Raw genomic sequence first — 23,580 nt, forward strand, 5'->3', positions numbered from 1 at the left:
CCCGCAGCTAAAATACCTGAATCTGACACCTGTGTGTAGTAAAAAGCAACTTTCTTTGACCTAGACAAGCCCTACCTATTTAACTTTTCTTGTTACCTTTGACATTGCTTTTTTCTTACTTCCCTCCATCACACCGCATGCTTCCTGGTGGGTGCGCACGTGTGCTATGTCAGTACGCGAATGTCTGTGTGTGAGCATGTTTGCATGTGTGTGTGTGTGTGTGTGAGTGCGTGAGTGTGTGTGTGCATGTTTGCATGTGTGTGTGTGTATGTGTATGTACATGTAGATTTAATAGTAGCTATTTGTAAGCGTACAAGTATACATGTTAGATTCTATCTGCGTTTATTATGTGTATATATGTCTATGTGCGTGTGTCTATACATACATGCTTAATACTTACACACATACGCACACACACGCACAGGTATATATATATACACACATACATGTATAAGTACACATACATGTATATACGTAAAACATACATGTACACATAAATGTATATACGTAAAACAGGGTGTTCAAAAAGTCTCTCCGCAGTGAATTTTTTTCATCCTGCAATTTACCATGATTCTACTTCAAGAGTTTTTCGGTGAACGGATTATTTCGAAGGGACTTGGGCCACAAAGATTACCTGATTTAACACCGCCAGCCTTTGTCTTTTCTGGGGAGTAAGTAAAGGACCAGTGTAGAAGAATCGCCCGAAGACCATTAAATACTTACTACGGAGAGACTTTGTGAACACCCTGTATATATAGATATATAGATATACATACACATACATACGAACATGCATACATATACATATAAACATCAGTGTGTTTATATAACATACATACATTTATATGTATATATGTGTGTGTGCGTATATATATATGTATATATATATATATATATATATATATACACACACACACACACACACACACACACACACACACACACACACACACACATACGTTTGAATACTTGTGTGTATGTGAGTGTTTGTGCGTATTTTGGGAGGGGTATGTTCATTCATGCGAGACAGAGCTCACCGGTTAATCTGTACGGGTATATGTAAACTGAGTTCAGGTGATTTGATACAATGTCTTTGAACATAGCGTATATCCAGGTATTATTCTATTTAAACAAATACAAAGACAAGCTATTAAAATCGTTTGTGTTTTCAAACATTTCCCTCATCAAATACCTACAAAACGAAGAGCGGGTATGGTGGAATACTTATGTTACGGAGAGGAAGAAGCAAGGATAGTTGTTTAGCTCAGCGCCTGGAGATAGTGTGCAGTTGGGTGTACTAGATATGGGTGACGAAATGAGAAAACTGAATCGATGTAGCATGTGGCCATCCCGCTTCGATGAAAAAAATAAACGCCAAGTTTTAGAGCCAGAAGCCTGAGTGTGTTGGCGAGCAACTTCATTGCAATAAATAAGGCGGTCTGTTTAATGACACAGTCTGTTATATTTGCATGTGTTGTGGCAGTATGGCGGCGGCATTCTATTGAGCTTTGCATAAGATTACTAATTATTAGACACTCAAATATTTTCTTACTCTGATAAGGAAAACCAATCTTTGCAACGTTGAGGACATCTTGCCAAGTGATGGCTAAGTCTAACATATGTAAAAGCTGTGCGAATTCTAGTTGCGTATTGTTCATGTTTTGCTAGTTTGGCAGTAGGATATTGTTCTGCTGTTACATGTAATGATTAAAACTTTGAACTGGAGGAGAAAAATTTTGTTTGATCTCATTAGATAATACAGCCATAGGTACTCTATACCTGGTTTAAAACAATACAGAACAGACATATCTGAAATACCTTTCATGAAAACTGCCATGTCCAAAACAACCGCAACCAGATGCTTATTACCGGCCCATATATAATGAAATCTTCGATTTTGAATGGGGCAGGGAGGTACTATCGAGCAATATATCAAAAGTTCGACGTGGAAATTGCAAAATGACACGACCATCTACCAAATATGGTAAACACTTAAATTCCTGACTACATCAATTTGGAACGTGCTCAATTGATAAAGAAATGAAGGCATACAATTATCAAAGACAGGAGTAAAAATGTCTGTACTCTGATAGACATACTGATTTCTTTCGACTAAAACATTGCCCAGAAGGAGATGAAGAAATTGGTAAAGTATCTTGAAATGGAAATAAGCAGTATATATATTATAGAAGTGAAAACAGTCTCAAAAATAATTGGAGCTCTAGGTATGATAAAACAAACCAATGAGAAAAGTATAATAGGGAAAACAAACCTACAAATAAAAAACTACAAAAACAAAAAAACAGCTCACCTTCTACATGACACTTACAGTTCGATAGCACAATTTAAGCAGTACACTTTCTGCACAGCACTTCTAACGTATGTCCCACAAAATTTCCATCCAATAGTAATGTATAAGGCACACATCCTACTTCTACCAGAAACTCACACAATTGTAACCTATTCAATTACGACCATACAGGTGAAGACTAATTCAGTCCTCACTTTCCCACTCAGGCGAAGCATACAGAATAAGGGTCAAAACAGATGTAGCATACGAACACAACTGAGAAAAAACAATGCTGCCAACACCAAGGAGCACAGAGACGCAACTGGTTGTGATGTACAACTCGTATGAAACTTATAATAATTATAATAACAGTGATTTCGATATGCGACAACAGTGATTTCGATATGCGACAACAGTGATTGCATATCTGCTGTAGGGTAGTTATGACTCTTTATTCATGCTTGAACTAGTTCATTTCATTTCTTTTTCCTAATTAGAGTGAATAGACTGGTAAAAGAATATGTTTCTTAGGTTAACTATCTTTCAGGACACTACATGAAGACGAAGACTTCGATGGTGATCCTATTTATTCAAATGTTAGAAAAATTAAAGTAATAATATTTAGTATGCAATATATATAAAAATAAATTTTAAAAAAAAGCTGAAATGAAAATACATTTCTTTCTTGCATAATATTTCACAATGTTTATAAATTCTCTCTATGGACATATGGCAAGTGTAGAAAAATGTATCACTATAACCACTCAGTTGTAGAATTGTATCTAAAATGTAATATTTGACTAAGATGGATGCTGTTGTCAGACGGTTAAGTCTATTGCTTTTTTAGTATCAAAAACATCCACGAAGGATCGTCAGCTCTACTGATTAATAGCCTCCGAAAATGATGACAGATCTATTGATAAGACTAGTGAGACATTTGCCTACGTTAGTTGCGCTTAGGCTCAAAAGTACGACTACATGAAACAATTATAAGTCTTGCAGTGTGGCACTGCTTACATGTGTGGCCAGCATGAAGGTTAGTAAACGAGGCATTTGGGAATTAAGAGCTTTAGTTATGGACACAATGCAGCAAAGTGCCAAACATAGCATACAGTATATGATGACTGATACATCAGTGGTTTATTTGATGACCAAATGACTTCTGCATGGAATATAAGATGGAAAATCTGTGTATATAATTTATGAATAGATCAGAAAATAAAAAGGATTCCAATCTGACAACAGCATAAAAAGTTCCTCCGTCCTATTTCCATGTAGCTAAAAATTCTGTTGATTCTGAACACTTACTACTCTAAACTCTAAGTTGGGTCATCCACTTCACGACAAATTAAACGAAGTCAAGCGCCCTCCAACACCATATTTTATAAAACGTTACTACACTAAGATCGGTTTCTCCATTCTTTAGTATGTTATATGTGGAGGCGCAATGGCCCAGCGTTTAGGGCAGCGGACTCGTGGTCATAGGATCGCGGTTTCGATTCCCAGATCGGGCGTTGTGAGTGTTTATTGAGCGAAAACACCTAAAGCTCCACGAGGCTCCGGCAGGGGATGGTGGCGAACCCTGCTGTACTCTTCCACCACAACTTTCTCTCATTCTTACTTCCTGTTTCTGTTGTGCCTGTAATTCAAAGGGTCAGCCTTGTCACACTGTGTCACGCTGAATATCCCCGAGAACTACGTTAAGGGAACACGTGTCTGTGGAGTGCTCAGCCACTTGTACGTTAATTTCACGAGCTGGCTGTTCCGTTGATCGGATCAACTGGAACCCTCGACGTCGTAAGCGACTGAGGCCAACAACAGTATGTTATAATATTAAGTTTCAGCTCTCAGCGTTTATAATTATATTTACTATACATCCATTGACGTAAGTGCCACCACCACACTAAACACGTGTTCTGGCCGATTTCTCAAACAAGAACATATGAGAGGGGCGATTCTCAGAACTGACTCATCATAAAGACTGACCAATTCTGTATGCATAGCATAAAAATACGATCTAGCTTGCCACAGAAATGAAGACAGAAAATATTGCACAAGAAGGTGTTGGCATCGACAGCTGGATGGGATAACTAACGATGATGATGGCTTCTTTACAGATGCTCCATGAAGGGGAAAAAGAAGGCAAAAACTTACCTTTTGCTTTTGAAACTGTCGATCTGGAAGTAAATAAAAATAAAAATGTTATCCTGGATGTTTGTAGAATAGAGGTGATACATAAATACGTATGCATATACATACATACATACATACATACATGCATGCATACATATGAATAAATAAAGATATAGATTTATGCATGTATGTGTACATATACAGACATATAATCTTTCCCACTAGCTACAAGAGATAGCCTTTGTACAAAGCACGTATGATGCACCATCATTACAATGAGAGATCGTCAACATGTTAGCTCGATTTGCTGGAAGTAGTACCCAGATCACCGTCAGATTACAATCTAATGTCTCAGAAAAGGACACGCTGGATAATGATGTTCTCTGTTGTGTATGTATGTATGTATGTATGTATGTATGTATGCATGGATGTATGTGGGTGTGTGTGTGAGTGAGTGTTTGTATGTATGTGTGTGCGTGGGAGAGAGAGAGAGGCTCTTTCTCTCTATATATATTTTACTAATAATCCGTAGAAGTTACAGAGTGATCCGAGGGCCGAGGGTTTCGTATGTTCGCACTTATCAATGTTTGATAAGTGCCAATGCACAAAGCTCTCGGTCTTAAGTCACTCTTTAACTTCTGCTGATTATTATTATCATTATTATTATTATTATTATTATTATTATTATTATTATTATTATTATTATTATTATTATTATTATTATTATTATTATTATTATTATTATTAATAATAATAATAATAATAATAATAATAATAATAATAATAATAATAATATGCTGAAAACTTGTGGATACCTAAGGTTACAGGTAGTAACCCGCTATCTACATAATTCCTACCAGGAATAAAACCGAACCTGAACCAAACCAAAATAATAATAATAATAATAATAATAATAATAATAATAATAATAATAATAATAATAATAATAATAAATGACAATGAATCTCTAAATGCTGGAGAATGACAATGAATCTCTAAATGCTGGAGATGTAAGAATTTCATGTGGCATTTTCCAGGGTGACTCACTATCACCACTCCTCTTCTGTCTAGCCCTAATACCGCTCTCAAAATTGCTCAATGATGCACAGTATGGTTATAAAATATTTGATAAAAATATAAATCATCTCATTTACATGGATGATTTAAAGCTCTTTGCAAAAAATGACCAACAACTCAAAGGCCTACTAGCGATTGTTAAACAATTCAGTGATGACATCAGGATGCAATTTGGCCTTGATAAATGTGCAAAAGCTATCTTTATCAAAGGAAAAATGACAAATACATCTAATGTGAACCTTGACCAGCAAAATGTCATAAAAGAGTTAGAACCAGCGGAGAGCTACAAATACCTAGGGGTAATTGAAGGGGACAATATCAAGCACTCAGTGATGAGGGAAAGGATCAGAAGAGAATGTTATCGCAGGGTGAGAGCAATACTGAAGACAGAGCTGAACGCGAGAAACAGGATCGAAGCGATCAATGCTCTAGCCATACCAGTCGTGACTTACAGTTTCAACATCGTTAACTGGTCAATTACTGAAATATGTAATGTTGACAGAAAAATACGAAAACTGTTGACAATGCATAGAATGCACCACCCTAAGGCAGATATAGAACGTCTTTATCTGCCAAGAAAAGAGGGAGGTCGAGGACTACTACAGCTGGCATTATCAATGAAGGTAGCCACAATTGGCCTAGACACCTATATGAAAAACTCTGAGGACTGGATGCTAAAACTTGTCTTAAAATATGAAAGCAAGAAAGCATCTTACTCAGTAACAAAACAGGCAAAGGAATATCTAAGTGAATTCCAATTGCAACAAATTCAAGAATTAGACGAACTAGAAACACCTACAGAAAAAGCTAAGCGCTTGAAAACCCGTGCTAAAATTGCTGCCTTAGCTATTATGACTGAAAAATGGCATGGAAAACCTCTCAATGGCAAATACCCAAAGAGAGCGAATAATGCAGATATTGACAAAGCCCTTACCCACCAATGGTTAATGGCCTCTGGATTGAAATCAGAAACAGAGGGGTTTATCATAGCAGCCCAAGATCAATGCCTACCTACAAAGAACTACCAGGCCAACATATTAAAGAACGGCAGCTCCCCATTATGTCGTATATGCCAACAACAAAATGAGACCATCGATCATGTTGTCTCCATGTGCAGTCTGCTTGCGCCTACAGAGTATCTCAACAGGCATGATAGAGCTGCACAATATATTCACTGGGTAATATGCAAAAACCTGGACTTGCCCCATGATAAAAACTGGTGGGAACACAAACCACCCCCAGTACTTGAAAATGATCACATTGCACTCCTCTGGAACTTCACCATTCAAACTGACAGAAAGATAGACGCAAATAGGCCAGACATCATACTGAAAGACTTCAGACAAAAATCATGCCTCCTCATTGATATGACTGTCCCAATTGATATAAACGTATCTGTCAAGACCTACCAAAAACTGAGCAAATATAAAGATCTTGAAATAGAAATTAGCAAAATGTGGAATCTGAAGACGAAAACAATACCTATTGTCATAGGTGCCCTGGGAATGACAGCGAAACGGGCTGATTACTACCTAGCTCAGATACCAGGAAACCCCAAAATGGCTGAAGTCCAAAAGATAGTGCTCATGGGAACTGCCCATATCCTACGTAAAATACTGTCTATGTGATCTCAAATTTTAAAGCAAACACATAATTTTCTTATGGTTTCTTAAACATTCACTTGAACAAAACTGTACAAATCCAAATATATGGTACCCTAGGCATAACACCTACATGAACTTCTAACTTGTTGTCTCTTGAGGTCTCTGGGTGAGACTTGGATCCAACTTGTACAAATTCAAAACAAAAGTCAAACATAAAATAATAATAATAATAATAATAATATATGCGTGTGTGTGTGTGTGTGTGTGTGTGTGTGTGTGTGTGTGTGTCTGTATGCACATGTACATATATGCGCACGCGCGTATGTGCACACTCACACACACACACAGACACACACACACAAACACATATGCACGCATACACACACGAACCATTCCTGATCCAGAAGGCTCACAAACAGGGCCGTCATAGTCATGACTATCCTGACCAGTGCATCGGAGATACTATGCTTATCTTTTCTATTTAGTAGTGTGTAATGTAATTTGAGGAATATTTCTCAACTATTTCTGTCGGGTCGAGTAACCACATAGATACCCATTAGTTGAGCCATATTTCTCACATATTAGTAGAATTTTAATGTCATCGACTTTAAAAGTTAAGGAGAGTATTCAAATATTATGAGCGTCATTAAAACATTCCCTTTATATATATATATATATATATATATATATATATATATATATATATATATATATCACTCACTCACTCATTCACTTACTCTCTCTCTATCTCACTCGCTCTATCTATTTATCTATTATGCACATGCACACCCAAACACACAGATGCACAGTATTAGCGAACTGAAAGAAGGAACAATGCTCAAAACTGGGAAGCATGATAATGGATACTTTAATGGAATTTAAATGGAGAACCTAGGACCAATGGTTTCGTGTTGTGATATTTGTCAAAAATCATTCAGTCAGAAAATATAACATATCCTAAAATAGCCACCAATGATTAGTCAACAATCAGTAAAACGATCCTTCCAGAAACTCCACTCCCTTTTCTCTGTACATCAAAAGCATACATGGAAAGTATTTACATACCTTTTTCTCTCTCAGCTAGGCATAACTAACTTTCTTTCAATCCTACTTATTCCTGTTATGCTGTGCATAAAATGTATATCGTTTAATTAATGCTGAGTCATGCCGTCAAGATCGAAAACATGGAAATTAAGTGATCCTATATGGTGATAACCTAATTTATTGCAGATTTATATAGGAGCCGATTATTCTATGGGAGAAAAAATCCGGGTACCTCTTCTCTGAGGAGCAGTCCATAAGGAGACACTTTTCCCTTTATGTTTTATTTTTCACGTCAAAAGCATAGAAGGAATGTCTTTACTATCATTTCTTTCACAGCTAGACCGTTTAATATTTAAGGTTATTTAATTCCTTCTGATTCACGCTGAGTTAAACATAATACGCCATATATACACGCACACATACATAGAAACGTGTATGTATGTATTTATGTATGTATGTATGTATGTATGTATATGCACGCACGTAAACAACATATTATTGTATAGTGTCTCGACATGTGGCTTTATATTTCTGTTAATGAAAACAACAGATACAGTTAAGTAATATCTTATATACATACATACACACATACATAGATACATACGTACGTATATATATATATATATATATATATATATATATATATATATATATATATGTAGTCATGTATTTGTGTGTGTAATGTTGCTGAGTTTGTGAATAAATATACAAGTAAATACATATATATATATATATGGTTAATCTATAGTGCATCGATAAATATTTGTTCAGTTAATTTGTGTGTGTATATATATATATATATATATATATATATATATATATATATATATTCAGACACAGGCAGATTGTACACACAGAGTAACATTATGTGCTCCCACCATTCGCTCTGTCTTTACATAAATCCTCATTCTCAAGTACAACACATGAAAAGGTCAGTTGTCATAAGTCTGTGACAAAACTATCTACCTTGATATTTATACTGTAAGCAAAAAATTAGGTATTTTTTTAAAGACATCTGCCCCTTATCTGTCATTTTACCATATGTCTGTCTGTGTGTCTGTCCGTCTGTCTTTCTGTGTAACTATCTATCTCTCTATCAGTCGTCTTTATGTCTGATTGCCTGGTCGATTGTATAGAAACTAAAAGTCAAACGTTATTGGGACACATTATTCTTCCCCTCAAGACTGTCGTATTTAATTTACCTATAATTTATCTTGATTCCATCCAGCAGCATCTTTGGAAACTGATAGCAAAGACTTAGACAACCACGTCCAGTAACAATGACAAAGAAATTATTTCGCTGTAGGAATGTCAGCTAGTTATGACCCTTTTGTCTCAGATACAGAAACTGATAAACAACGAAACTTGTAGAGAATCAAATATGTTATGTCGTGAGCTAAAAAGGATCTTTATTAAAAAGTATAATTAAAAGATGTAATATTGACAAATTACACACGTTTTTGACGTACTAAAGGAAGAATGTTTTTGATGCAAAACGTGTTATTCTTTGTAATATGCACACTGAACTGTTATTTTAAGTTTTAGCAAACAGCGGTTCACATCAATGGATGGATTTAATTTTTAAGTTCTTATATTTGAAGAAAGAGAGGCGTAGTGTTTAAGACATTTTTTTTAGGTATTTGAAAAGAAAAAAAAAATCATTTAAGTATTTGAAATTAAATCACGAACTTATTTGTATCAAAATGCAACTTTTAAGTGCTTCTTGCTTCTCTATACACAGTAAATGTACAGCCTGTCTAGGTGTTTAGTCATTTCATATGATTTAGTACATCATTGCAAGACTGAACCCAGTAGTTCCTTGGAATACCTCTAACCATTTTAACTTCTCCAGATGTATGAGAAGTTTGCAATTGAGCAATTACACAGGGCTCAACAACTTACTAGTTGGTTGTTAGATTTAATATAAGTTAGTTGGAACCCGAGTTTAGATTCATAGTTGTATCCAGGAAGTTGGCAAACATTAGACCGTCATCCCCATAATTAGTAAAATATTTTCAGGTGGACAGAGTGTTTGATAATTGTGTGCATTTTTCAGAGATTTAACATAACATGGCTATAGATTATCAATTGATAACTCTAAGGTCAATCGACTGTGACACATACACATGGTAATTAGCACTGCAAATTGAGTTAAAAGCCTAAAAGATCTGTAAAATAGATTCTGGCTTAGTTGTTTGATAGGGTTAATAAATAAATCTTCCTGTATTCCAGCTGTCACACTGAACCAATACTTGCTGACTTGTATAATGAGACTAACTAAACTTAAAGCTCTTAGACAACTTCCTGTCTCCTGCTGCGGTGCCTGCCGTTTGGTGGCTTAGTCTGTCTTAATTGAGTGATTAACGGATTTCTTTATAATTTATTATCTCATTTAATGACATTGATCCTTGAGATAAAGTTGAAGCCTTAGAGAAGCTGAGGAAAATGAACTCAAGAGAGGGAATAAGTGTTTTGGTTCAGTCAATTTGTTCATGGTTATTTTCAGACTAAAATGAACGAAGTTTTAATGTTTATGGTAATACGAAGACTCCGTGTTGTGTAGCAACAGCTGAGTGATAAGATACTGAATCTGTGCATGGGATCGTTATTCGGATAATATCAATGGTGCTATTAGATGTCCTAACGCAGAGAAGTCGTTTTCTAGCTTAGAGACTAGAAATACATGCTTTATTTGCACATTGAAAATGTATCCTATATACCGTATCATTATAAGATGTATATCTCTAAATAAGTTTGTAGTGACAAATCGAACGCAGATATAACTTCATTGAGAGATTTCTGGTAATTTCTAGTTTATTTTACCATATACCTCTATATCAATAGTTTGCATCTTTTTCTGGTGGACACTATAGTAGCAGTTTTCTTTTAAACATTAAGATGATAAAATACCATTTACTACATTAAATGATATTAGATTAGATGAAAACCTATTATCAAAAGACGAGGCCATGTAGATTTTTGTGGGATGGGAGGCATAATATAAGACCATACTATTCATAGTACCCTTCATGTTTCATAAGACGATAGAGTATGATTTGAGGATGATTTGGTTGGTATTTCTAGTAAGTTATTCAACCGCGTCGAGTCTATCTCACTGGTTTTAGATGCAATATTATAGTTGAATCGTACTTTCTTATCCAGGGTCGATGAAAAAAGTACCATTCAAAAAATGAGTTGATTTAATCAACTATATCATTCACCTAAATTAATGCATACTTACATCTATACATACACACACATATATACATATATGTATGTATATATGAATACATACGTATATACATATACTTACATACATACATACATACATACATACATGATGGCTACCTCCTCGTTATCGAGTATGGCCATTGCACGAAGCTTAACTTAATGGTGCTGTGATCAAATGTGACTTTTTAGCCCAGCCAAAGATCTACAATGTCTTGCACAGAGTTGGCACCCAAAACCTTCACTGGCAATAGCTGGCTGTTGTTGTAACTGGGCTCCATGTACCTTTGCGTGTCGTTTATATACATACATACATACATACATACATACATACATGCATACATACATACATATATAGTAAAACACAGTGTACATCCCGTGGGGACTGGTAAATCTAAAGTTTCGAACAGTCATTCTTCAGAGGGGAATTAAAGAGAGACGGCAAGAAATAGAAAAAGAAAAAAAAAACTGGCTGCAACTGCTAAGGTACACATAACTACGGAGACTTCATGCATGGTCAGAAAGTAGTAGGGGAGAGAAATCGTGTGAGAAAGGTAAAAGAAAGAGGAATGAAATGTGTAGAAGCGGTAAAGATAAGAAAGAAGTGAAGAGAAAAAAGGTGAGAAGGAGAGAGAAGAGTTGAAGGATAAGATTGAACTAAGAGTAGGTGTAAGAGTAGAAGGGAAACGTGTTGCTGTAAATACGTTAAAATAGTATTTGAAATTACAGGAACCCGTTTTGGTTCAAATATATTTCTCTTTAGTATATGGTATAATAAACAAGTATTTGCAAGATTGGTAAGCAAGATTGCACTATTGGTAAGCACTTGCAAAATGGTATGTGCCAGTGTACTCTGCTACACTTCGAATCTAAGATTTTTGTAGAAAACAAGCAGATAGCAAATCGATTGTTCACTTAATCAGTTTCGTTTCAATCAATGGGTATTATCTAAATACCTCTATATCACAGATATCTCCTTTTAATAATATTCATTGAACGCTAACTTGAATACATTGATACATTACATTGATTTAAATGTGTTGTTTACAGGCGTGGACTTTGCGGTAAGTAGCTTGCTTACCAACGACATTGTTCCGAGTTCAATCCCATTGAGTGGCGTCTTGGCAAGTGTCTTCCACTTTAGCCTCGGTCCAACCAAAGCCTTGTAAGTGGATTTAGTAGACGAAAACTGAAAGAAGCCCTCGCGTATATATATATATATATATATATAAATAGTAAATCCAAAAGAAAAAAATAACAACAAAACTACAAAGGATTCCGCGGTACACGTGTTTCAAGCTCTACATGTGTATAATATAATATAACACATAGAACAGACACCAAGGAATTTAGTTGTAAAACCAAAATTGCTCTAATAATGGAATTATACGTAATAACCATTATTTTAAACTTGTCTCTTATGTATGTGTGTATGTGTGTGTGTATGTGTGTGTGTGTGTGTGTGTGTGTGTGTGTGTGTGTCTGTCTGTCTGTCCCTCCACCAGTGCCATCGCTTGACAACCGATACTGGTGTGTCTAACTCCCGTAACTTAGCGGTTCGGCAAATGAGATCTATCAAGCCTCGTACTTATCCTATCGGTTTTTTTTTTGCCGAACCACTAAGTTACGGGGACATGAACACACCGACATCGGTTTTCAGCTGATGGTGGGGGGACAACCACAGACACACACACAAATTTACACACGCACACACACACACACACACATATACACACACAAACACATACACACACCTATACATTTATACACAAACGCACACATACGCATACACACAAACATGCTAATAGGGCAATACATATAAACGTAAATGAACTTACACATATACACATACAGATATATGCATATATATTTATATATGCATATACATATATATATATATATTTATATACATACATACGTACATACATACATACATACGTACGTACATACATACATACATATATATTTATGTCTACATACATAGGTGCAGGAGTGGCTGTGTGGTAGGAAGCTTGGTTTCAAACCACATGGTTCCGGATTCAGTCCCACTGCGTGGCACCTCGGGCCAACCAAAAGCCTTGTGAGTGGATTTGGTAGACGGAAACTGAAAGAAGCCTGTCGTACACACACACACACACACACACACACACACACACACACACACACACACACACACACACATAAATATACATATATGTATATATTTGCGTGTGTGTGCTTGTCCCGCCCCATCGCTTGACAACCGATGATAGCATGTTTACGTCCCGCAACTTAGTGGTTCGCCAAAAAGACCGACAGAATAAGTACTAGGCTTACAAATAGTAAGTCCTGGGTTCGATTTGTTCAACTAAAGGCGGTGCTTCAGCATGGCCACAGTCAAATAACTGAAGCAAGTAAAAGAATAAAAGAATATATATACTTGTAAATATATATGCAAATTTTCATATATTCATCTATACATATATGTATATATATATATATGTATGTATATGTGTATATATCCTACATACACACACACATGCATGCCTACATACATACATACATACATACATACATACATACATACATACATACATACATACATACATACTTATGTCTACATAGGTGGTTGTGTATGAGCATATGTGAGTACTTTTAGTTTTAGAAACTATCGTAATATGTAGTATATTCATGCTATGTTTTCACATTAGTATCCGGTGTGTACTAATGCGAGGAGGTGAAAGATGAGATGTCAGTGTTCGACAGTAAAACCACTATGAAAAATAAATATAAAACTTCAGTTAATACGCATTCATACAAATTATACACACACACACATACTGCACACAAAAATACATATAGAAATATGTAGGAAAGTATATATAAAATATATTTTCTTTAATGTATGCACTCTGGTTTTATACACGCACACACACACGCACGCACGCACACAAACACACGCACGCACACATTCTCTCTCTCTCTCACACACATACGCACACAACATTTATGTATGTGTGAATGAATTTATGTATGCATATATTTAAGCATTGTATTAATTTTCATAAAGTATTTCAGTGATGTTTTTCCGTCTGTTTCTAAGTTATGTAATATCTATTAAAGAAGGACGAACCAGATTTCTGGAAGGCGGCTTAGAGTCAGACTAATGACATTAACATTAATAATTTGCAATTCTATGTTTGAACACATAAACAGAGAAAAATATTAAAGACGTTTTAGCTTGCGAACAATTTCTTCTTGTTTACATATTGCTGCTGTTTTTGGTGGTGGTTATATCATGCTGTTGAAGCTGTTGTTCTTGCTTCTCTTGTAGCTATCATTTCTGTCGGTAATTCTAATATATTTGTAACAGTTTAATACCAGGACGGTTCCTACTGAGAAGAGCTTTGGTCAAAGGCTTTTCAAACATAATCTAGTCGTTTTTAGTTAGATATACGTTTCCTTCTTTAAGACGGTAGAGTTTGCTTGAAGGGATAGTTAACTGTTACTGTTAAGAGTAAAGAAGCCATGTAGAGTATTTCCTATTCGCCTTAGTATGGTTTAATGTACGAAAATAGCAGCGGACTGGGATAAACAGCTTCTCCTTTGTTCGTCAGTGACTCCAGAATGGCGCGTCGCGTTACTTTGGTCTGCTGCAAGATGTCGCGAGGTGAGCTTCAATAATAAATCTTTCAACTATAGGCACAAAGCCTGAAGTTTAGGGGGAAGTGGGCAAGTCGATTACATCGACTCCAATACTTGACTGGTATTTATTTTATCAAACCTACAACGCTGAAGGCAAAGTTGATCTTGGCGGCATTTGAACTCAAAACGTAAAGCCAGAAAAAAAAAATCGCTAAGCATTCTGTCCAGCACTTTGCCAGCTCGTCGCCTTGAGCCTCAAAAATAATAAATTTATACACTTGAAATACAAAGTGAAATATAAAGGTATCGTGTCATCTAAACAAAACTCAAAGTGGAAAATGGTATTGTACTTCGAGCCTTCCCAGTAATTCACAGTCATTTGTGTACAAATATTTTATTGGCAAAAATTTATAATCTTATTAAGAGAAAACATTGCAAAGAATTTTTTAAATCTGAATTTGTACGTTCCTCAAAAGCAACTAGGATTAATATTGGCTTCAGATTTTAGCACAAAGCCAGCAAGTTTGGGGAAGGGAGTAAGTCGATTACATCGACCACAGTAATTAACAGGTACTTATTTTATCGATTCCGAGAGATGAAAAATCAAGTCGGCTAACCTCCTCCCACTAAATTTCGTTTGAACGCAGAACGTGAAGACGGACGAAATACCGTAAAGGATTTTGCCTGGCGTGCTAGCGATTCTACCAGTTCACCGCCCTTCACTACGATTAATATTGATAAACTGAAATCACTCAATCTCCATTGCTGCAAAACTCGTTTAAATTTGTTTTCATTGGATTAGATATGAAGATCAATATTTGCCACTGGATTGCATGGAGAGAGAATTTCGAGGTAAGCTGATTAGAAAAGGTATCAGTCATAGTATTTATTAGGAGGACGTAATTATTTTAAATCTACCGAATTGCAGAAACTTAATTCTGTATTAAAAGCACTGCACAGCGTGAGTGTGTAACAGAGGGTTATCGAATATATCAATGAAAACAGCCTCACATATGAAAAGCTTTTGAAAGGGCCCAGATCACTTTTATTGTGACACTGAAATAATTGCACTAAAATATAAAACCATGCACTTCAGCCAAATTAGTTATTTTAATCGCATGCAGAAAGTTGGTTGAAACCATATTATTAAATGACGCTCCAAGTAACTCCAAGTTAGGCTTAATTAAGCAGATTTATATCAAGGAATCCATATCACGCTGTTTATGCTTCTTTAATTAAGACTTAGAGTGATGTTTGGGAAAGAATTGGATGCTATTTCTGGCTAGTCGAGAGCTTCATGCAGATTCCTTATTTTATACTAAAGACAACTGTAAATACCGTTGATACTAGAGTGAAGGTGAAAGAGTCAACAGACGACTGCACATAGTGCTTATTTTGTATAATTTGGTATCTCAATGTCCGTAGTTCAAATTTTTCTGAAGTTCATTTTTACCTCCTTTATTCTTAGTAGAACCGTTAAAATGAGCAATAGCAATATATTTTGGTGTGAGAACGGATGGAAGAGTCGTTCGGATACCGTTAAACAACTAAATCGCTTATTAACCAAAACAACCTTCAACTGACGAATCCATCATTCTCTAAGTGGGTGGCTGCTGGAATCTCTATGGAATTGAAGAGTGACTTGTTAACTTCAGTTCATCCCAGAGGAAAAGCTACCCGCAAAAGACCACCTTGCTATCTCAGGAAACATTAATGTTTCGCTAAATGGAGATAGCTAATGGTCCTATGGATCCTGGTACTTAAAAAAGGAAAATGTTTAATAGATTTCGGTTTAATGGTAGATCCACACACAGAAAAAAAAAGGTAAAGAAAACTCCTTCCCGTTGTTCAGAGTCTGCAATTCCCAGTTGAAATCGTTCACTTCTTGCCTCCTTGCTGCTGAGAAAAAGTTTGAATATCACAACTTCCTATTTCCTATACCCTGGCACAATATTATTTTTTTTCTTGTGTTTTCGCAGTAAATCGCAATTGGCATTTTGTTTTTCCTGCATAATTTAATGTATTTGTTGGCGTTAATACTGATGATGTTTATAGTGTTATTAGTACTACATTAAGTGTATTTTCTAATTTTCTTTATTCCCCTCTTCCTCCTCATCATTACCATCTCTGAAGCCGAACATGTATCCATTTTTTTTTTCTTTTCTGGGTGCATCTAGCCTTCGGTGTCACGAAGAAATGACAACCCCAGAAGGAAAGGACTGAAGAGACATGATACCATAATGATGAGAAAGGTTAACTAGATATACCAATAACAGTGTCTGAAGATAGGCGTCAGTCTGCTGAATTCATTAATAACTGTCACGGTTATACTTAGGTTAATGTCGGAAATCATTATCTCAACAGTTTACTTACTTATTACTTCTATTCTACCTGGGTAATATGGAACAGCTTCAGGGTGCACAATGCGTGGGTATATAAATTTATAACTCCTGCTCAATAGAAAGCACTAAGAGTTCTCAGTTGCTAATACATGAATGCATACGCATATTTGTGTATGTATACATATAAAGGCAAGCATGAGTGAGTGGTTCAGAAATTACTTTCGTAATAATGAATTCATAGGTTCGATCCTACAGCGTAGCATCTTGGATAAATGTCATTTAGCATAGCTTCGAATAGACACGCGCCTTGTTGGTGAAATTGTGCAGATGAAAATGTGTGAAAGCCTGTTGGATAGACTGTACCTGAAATTCAGTGATCCAACTTAGTCATACAGTGTTACACTGATTATGCTTTAGGATTACGACACTGAAATATTCAAGTATATACACTATGATTTAATTATCAAGAAGTTTAATTGATGGAACAAATATTGCGTGGTAGTTTGCCGTACGCTCTAATAATTCTCTTAATTCACCTCCTGCTTACTCTGGTTTTACCTACTTCAACAATGTATACAATATTCTCAGCGGTTCCTAGATACTTGCAGCATCTGTTGTTAGGTACAGAAAAAGTAGATAGACATTGATATTGATATTCGATTTTATCTTTATTGAAGACTTAAGAACATATGTACAGGTCAGATTCACTTCTGATGGATTGTTAGGAAGCTGTAACTATTTTCCCTTTGCTCAAAGTACTATAAATGTGTACTTGAGGTCATAAAAATTAGGAGACATTAATTGTATTTTCCTCAGCTGGTCGAAACATGTAACCTTAGAATTTCCTCAAAGGACTGAAAAGGTATTTACTGCTACAATAAACAACAGTACACAAAGGCTGTTACCCGGGAACATTCAAAGCGATAATATGGTTTTGTTTGACTTTCGTGTGATTCATTGTTTCTAGTATATATGAGAAAATTATAGTAAAATGTTTTGTTTCTTTACATATATATACATTTACACACACACACACACACACACACGAAATTTAATCATTCTACCACCGGTTTTGGTTCCTTCTGTGTAGCTTTGTTTATGAGAAAGCTGTTCGACACTCTCTAGTCACTAGTCACCACATTATATTTCACAATGATCTTGGATAAATATGTATACATTAGTGTATGTATGTAACTTAAATACATTTATAATGATTTCTGTATTTGTATTTCACAATAGTCTTGAATAAATAAATATCCATATGTGTAGCTATGTAAGTTTGATACACTTATTATTATTTATTTATTTAATACGTTTATAATGATTATGATAATAATAATTACAATAGTGCTGTCATTATTCGCTACAAGGTCACCGAAACAAGAACTAAGCAATAACATTAATTTGTTTATGGTAAGAGTAATGTCAGAAGTCAATAAACTGTAGAAAAGCTGAGATCATATACTGAGTCGGTATAAAGTTTCTGGGCAGAGAGAGAGAGAGTATTTTTTCTTTTTAAACTGTTAAACTTGAACAAAATATTTTCACTAAGTCGAGCGATCTTGCAGTTATCCACTACACACTAGTATAAACACACCAGTGTATACACTGATGTATTCATACAAACATACATACATACATACATACATACATACATACATACTTGCATAACTATGATTAGGTAGATAATGTGGGGGAACATTAAGGAACCTCCACACCTCCACCCGAAAAACAGTCAGTATTAATATTTCCATACCATATATTCACAGTTGCATTCACAAACCTAGAAATATAAAACACAATCGGAAACGTACTCCCACACCCACATACTTCTGCATCACACACCCAAATAATCAACCTCATGGGAGAGTTCTATAACGAAGGAAACACCCATACCGAACGAAGTGAATGGAAACCTCTATAGATAAAAAAAAAAGGAAAAAAATTGCTTATGTATCGAAATAGTGTGGCTTTCCAAATTCAGCTCTGTTCTTGATCAGCGGCCTATATATGTGTACACCCCACCATCCAAACAACACAAACCCCGATACATATGAATACTCACACCTTCACATAAGCGCATGTGTTTATACAGGCACGCATGCGTGTATATCTGTGCGCGCCTGCGCGTAACTAGAAGGTAGTACGCTTCCTTAGATATGAGGCTGCTTGTAGTGTTGGGTTTAATTCATCCAGTGGTTATTAAACGATCACTTTTTGCTTCTGGTTTCAGTTGTATATCAATGTATACAATATCATTTAACGTATTCGCTAATCTGTTGGCAATAACACTTTTAGGAAGGTTTTTCACCAACGTCTCAGTGTTCGTGTATACATGCATGCATGTATACATACATACATACATACATATGTACGTATGCATACATATACATATATAATGTCTCTCCCTATATATAATCTATATATTTATAGTATTTCTCTATATATATATATGCATATATATATGATGGACTCTCACGTTGAAGATGACATATTAGTGTTCAGTTTTTGCCAAACGACCTACACAAATGTTGTTTATAGTGATCAAATGCACGTGCTGTACATTAGCACCCTCTCTCCATCAAATCGACGCGTCAAGTGTCGAAGTGATCGCAGAAAAAGCCTGAGATGTGTTTTGTTCAATAACACAACTCACCACTCCGTTTAGGAATTGAAACCACGATCTCGTAATCGTGAGCGCAACACCCTAACCACTAGGCCGACAAAGCAAGGAAAGTGACATTCAACACATTTGGTAGGAGTTACATATATTATTTATATTATTTAGAACTAATTTCACTCAGCTCCATGCAACTTAAAGTTTCGTAGGATAGTAGGACGAACCCATTTCAACAGGCATATAAAAATGTATGCGTAGTTGTGTGGTAAGAAGCATGCTGCCCAACCATATGGTTCGGAGTTCAGTCTCACTGCGTGGCACCTTGGGCAAGTGTCTTCTACTACAGCCATGGGCCGGCCAAAGCCTTGTGAGTGAATTTGGTAGACGGAAACTGAAAGAAGTCCGTCATATATATATATATATATATATATATATATATATATATATGTGTGTGTGTGTGTGTGTGTGTGTGTGTGTGTGTGTGTGTGTGCATATGCGTGTGTGTCTGTGAGTGTGTGCATGTGTTTATGTCTGTGTTTGTCCTCACACCACCGCTTGACAACTGGTTCTGGTGAGTTTACGTCCCTGTAACTTAGCGGATCGGTACCAATAGAATAAGAACCAGGCTTTTAAAAAGAAATAAATACTTGGGTCAATTTGTTCGATTAATTGTTCTTCAAGGCGGTGCCCCAGCATGGCTGCAGTCTAATGACTAAAACAAGTAAAATATATATATATATATATATATATATATATATATATATATATATATATATATATATATATATATATATATATATATATATATATATATATATATATATATATATATATATATATATATATATACATACAGATAAATGTGTGTGCGTGTGCTATTTGCTTCTCTGGGATTAACCAAGTAAATGACACATCTGATGCAACCTTCAGAAAAGGCAAAAATTGATTACAACTGGGGTTTATTTTTAAATTAAAATTTTTTTTTTTATTAAGGCACACATTATAAACTACAACAGTTTTATTTCTAAACATAAATAAATGAGTGGTGAAAAATTAATGCTATAAGTTTTAAACGAAATAGGGTCTGATCTATGGAACGAATGGGAGAAAACTGAATTTTTAATATATTTTCCACATTCAACGTCTTTATGAGTTATTCGTCAGATTGTTGATGATCGAGGGTGTGTAAATATTGGGCTGTATTTAGGGTATCAGATGGCCTTAATCTGAGCTGGTATATAATAATTACGGCGTCATAGTCCATGTAAAAGTATAATATTTCTCAGATACAGTAACACAGCAGATGTTATCTGTTCACAGAAGCTTGATGAAAGTCAATGATACAATTCAAGCCAACGAAGGAGCGCTTGCCCTAAGAAACAACACTGGATAATGTAGTCCTAGATACAGTTTTTTTTTTTAATTACCTGATAGTCGTAGTTTGGACGCCTTTGATACAAGCCCTGTTTAATCAGAGATGACTTGACCTAAACTGAGAACTAAAACAAAAAAGAGACGTTACGAAATATGTCAAGACAAAATTGATTTCGGCGAGATTTACCTTCAGAATGTTAAGAGTGGTCGTAAATACAGCATAGTACTAATGATAATAATAAGAATTATTTCTAAGATGGACAAGAGGCCAATAATTTTAGAGGGAGGGTGTTACATGATATTGATGTTGGCACTCCGTCGCTTACGACGTCGAGGGTTCCAGTTGGTCCAATCAACGGAACAGCCTGCTCGTGACATTAACGTGCAAGTGGCTGAGCACTCCACAGACACGTGTTCCCTTAACGTAGTTCTCGGAGATATTCAGCGTGACACAGTATGACAAGGCTGACCCTTTGAATTACAGGCACAGCAGAAAGTAAGAGTGAGAGAAAGTTGTGGTGAAAGAGTACAGCAGGGTTCGCCACCATCCCCTGCCGGAGACTCGTGGAGCTTTAGATGTTTTCGCTCAATAAACACTCACAACGCCCGGTCTGGGAATCGAAACCGCGATCCTATGACCGTGAGTCCGCTGCCCTAACCACTGGGCCATTGCGCCTCCACGTTATATGATATAGGCCACGGTATTTAACTAATACTTTGTTTCAACGACTCCGGAGGGATGAAAGGCAATGTTAGCCTCGGTCGAATTAGAATTCAGAAAGGGAAAGAGTAAGAAAATGTATTTCAGGTATTTTGCCCAACACACTAACGAATCTGCCAATCTATTGATCAAATAGTAATAATAATAATACTAAGTAACAATAATAATAGTATTGATTTCTTTATTAGGCATGGATGCGTGGTAGAGAAGCTTGCTCCCCAAACATGTGGTCTTCGGTTCAGTTCCGCTGCATGGCACCTTTAGCAAGTGTCTTCTGCCATAGTCCACAGCCGACCAAAGCATTTTGAGTGGATTTGGTAGACAGAAATTGAAAAGAATCCCGTTATGTGTGTGTGTGTGCGCGCAGGCGAGAGAGAGAGAGAGAGAGAGTATATGTGTGTATACATGTATATATATATATGTGTGTGTGTATGTGTGCATGTGTGTGTGTGCGTGTGTATGTGCGCGCTCGTATGTGTATGTGTATACATATATAGGCATGTGTATGTGTGTGCGTGTGCATGTAAGTATAGATATATAGATATGTGTGTATGTGTGTGTGTGTGTGTGTGCGTGCCCAACTACCACTTGACACCTAATGTTATTTTGTTTGTCCTCCTAACCTAGCCGTTCGGCAAGAAAAAATCGATACAATAAGTACCAGGCTTAAAAATATATATACAGGGGTTGATTTGTTCGGCTAAATCCCTCAAGGTAGTGCCCCATCGTGGCTGCAGTCCAACGACCAAAATAATTAAAAGACAAAAGATAAGGAGGCTGTTCGACCGTCTAGAAGTTGTATCTAAGCCACCATTAAATCACACCCTTTCTTTCTTAAATAAAAGGACACATTAGAAAATGTAATCCTGCATACAGAATGCTCTTGATAATGAGTGTGCCTGATTGGGTGTAACCTTGGGATAAACAACAACAAAAGTAACAACCACTTTAGGCTCATGTTGAATATATGCACGTGCAATATATGCAAACACATGCATACACATACGTGGACACGCAGGTACACGCACACATGCACACGCGCGCAAGCATATGAGCCAGTTATGTGGGATTCTTTTAACATTTTTAGATCTATCAGTGTGTTAGAGAGGGAGAGAGAGACGGGGAGAGAGAGAAAGAAAGAAAGGCAGAAAGAGAGAGAGAGTAACATGAATTATGTGTAGCACGTGAAATAGTTGCTCAACCAATAATTGTAACTCTTTTGTTTGTTTGTTTTTGTTTTTTTTCGTGATATAAAACCATGTTTTCTAAATTATAGAGTGGACTCAGTGCATTACTGCTAGTTATTTAATCGATATTTATTTGTCTAATCGATATCTATTTGTTTAATCGAAGAATGAAAAGCAGTTGACATTCGTAGAATTTGAACTCGGAACAGAACACCAAGGATGTTCTTTTTCTTTTTATTTTACAAGCTATAATTTCAGTCAATTTCCAACACAAAACCATCTCCAGCATCGTCCGTCCATTTCAGCTGCTTTCTTTCATCTTCATTACACCCCACT

General features: G+C 35.9%; 1 protein-coding gene across 1 annotated transcript in view; it reads right to left on the reverse strand.

Annotated features, from left to right (window-relative positions):
* The window catches only part of LOC106874088 (globin-like), a 142,836-nt gene that overhangs the window by 62,701 nt on the left and 56,555 nt on the right, over positions 1 to 23,580 (reverse strand). Inside the window, exon 2 of the mRNA XM_089361464.1 lies at positions 4,445 to 4,467. The gene's annotated coding sequence lies outside the window, so the exon portion shown is untranslated. The remainder of the gene's footprint in view (positions 1 to 4,444; positions 4,468 to 23,580) is intronic.

Source organism: Octopus bimaculoides, chromosome 1 (assembly GCF_046866305.1).
Source record: "Octopus bimaculoides isolate indiv1 chromosome 1, ASM4686630v1, whole genome shotgun sequence".
NCBI classification, from domain to species: domain Eukaryota; kingdom Metazoa; phylum Mollusca; class Cephalopoda; order Octopoda; family Octopodidae; genus Octopus; species Octopus bimaculoides.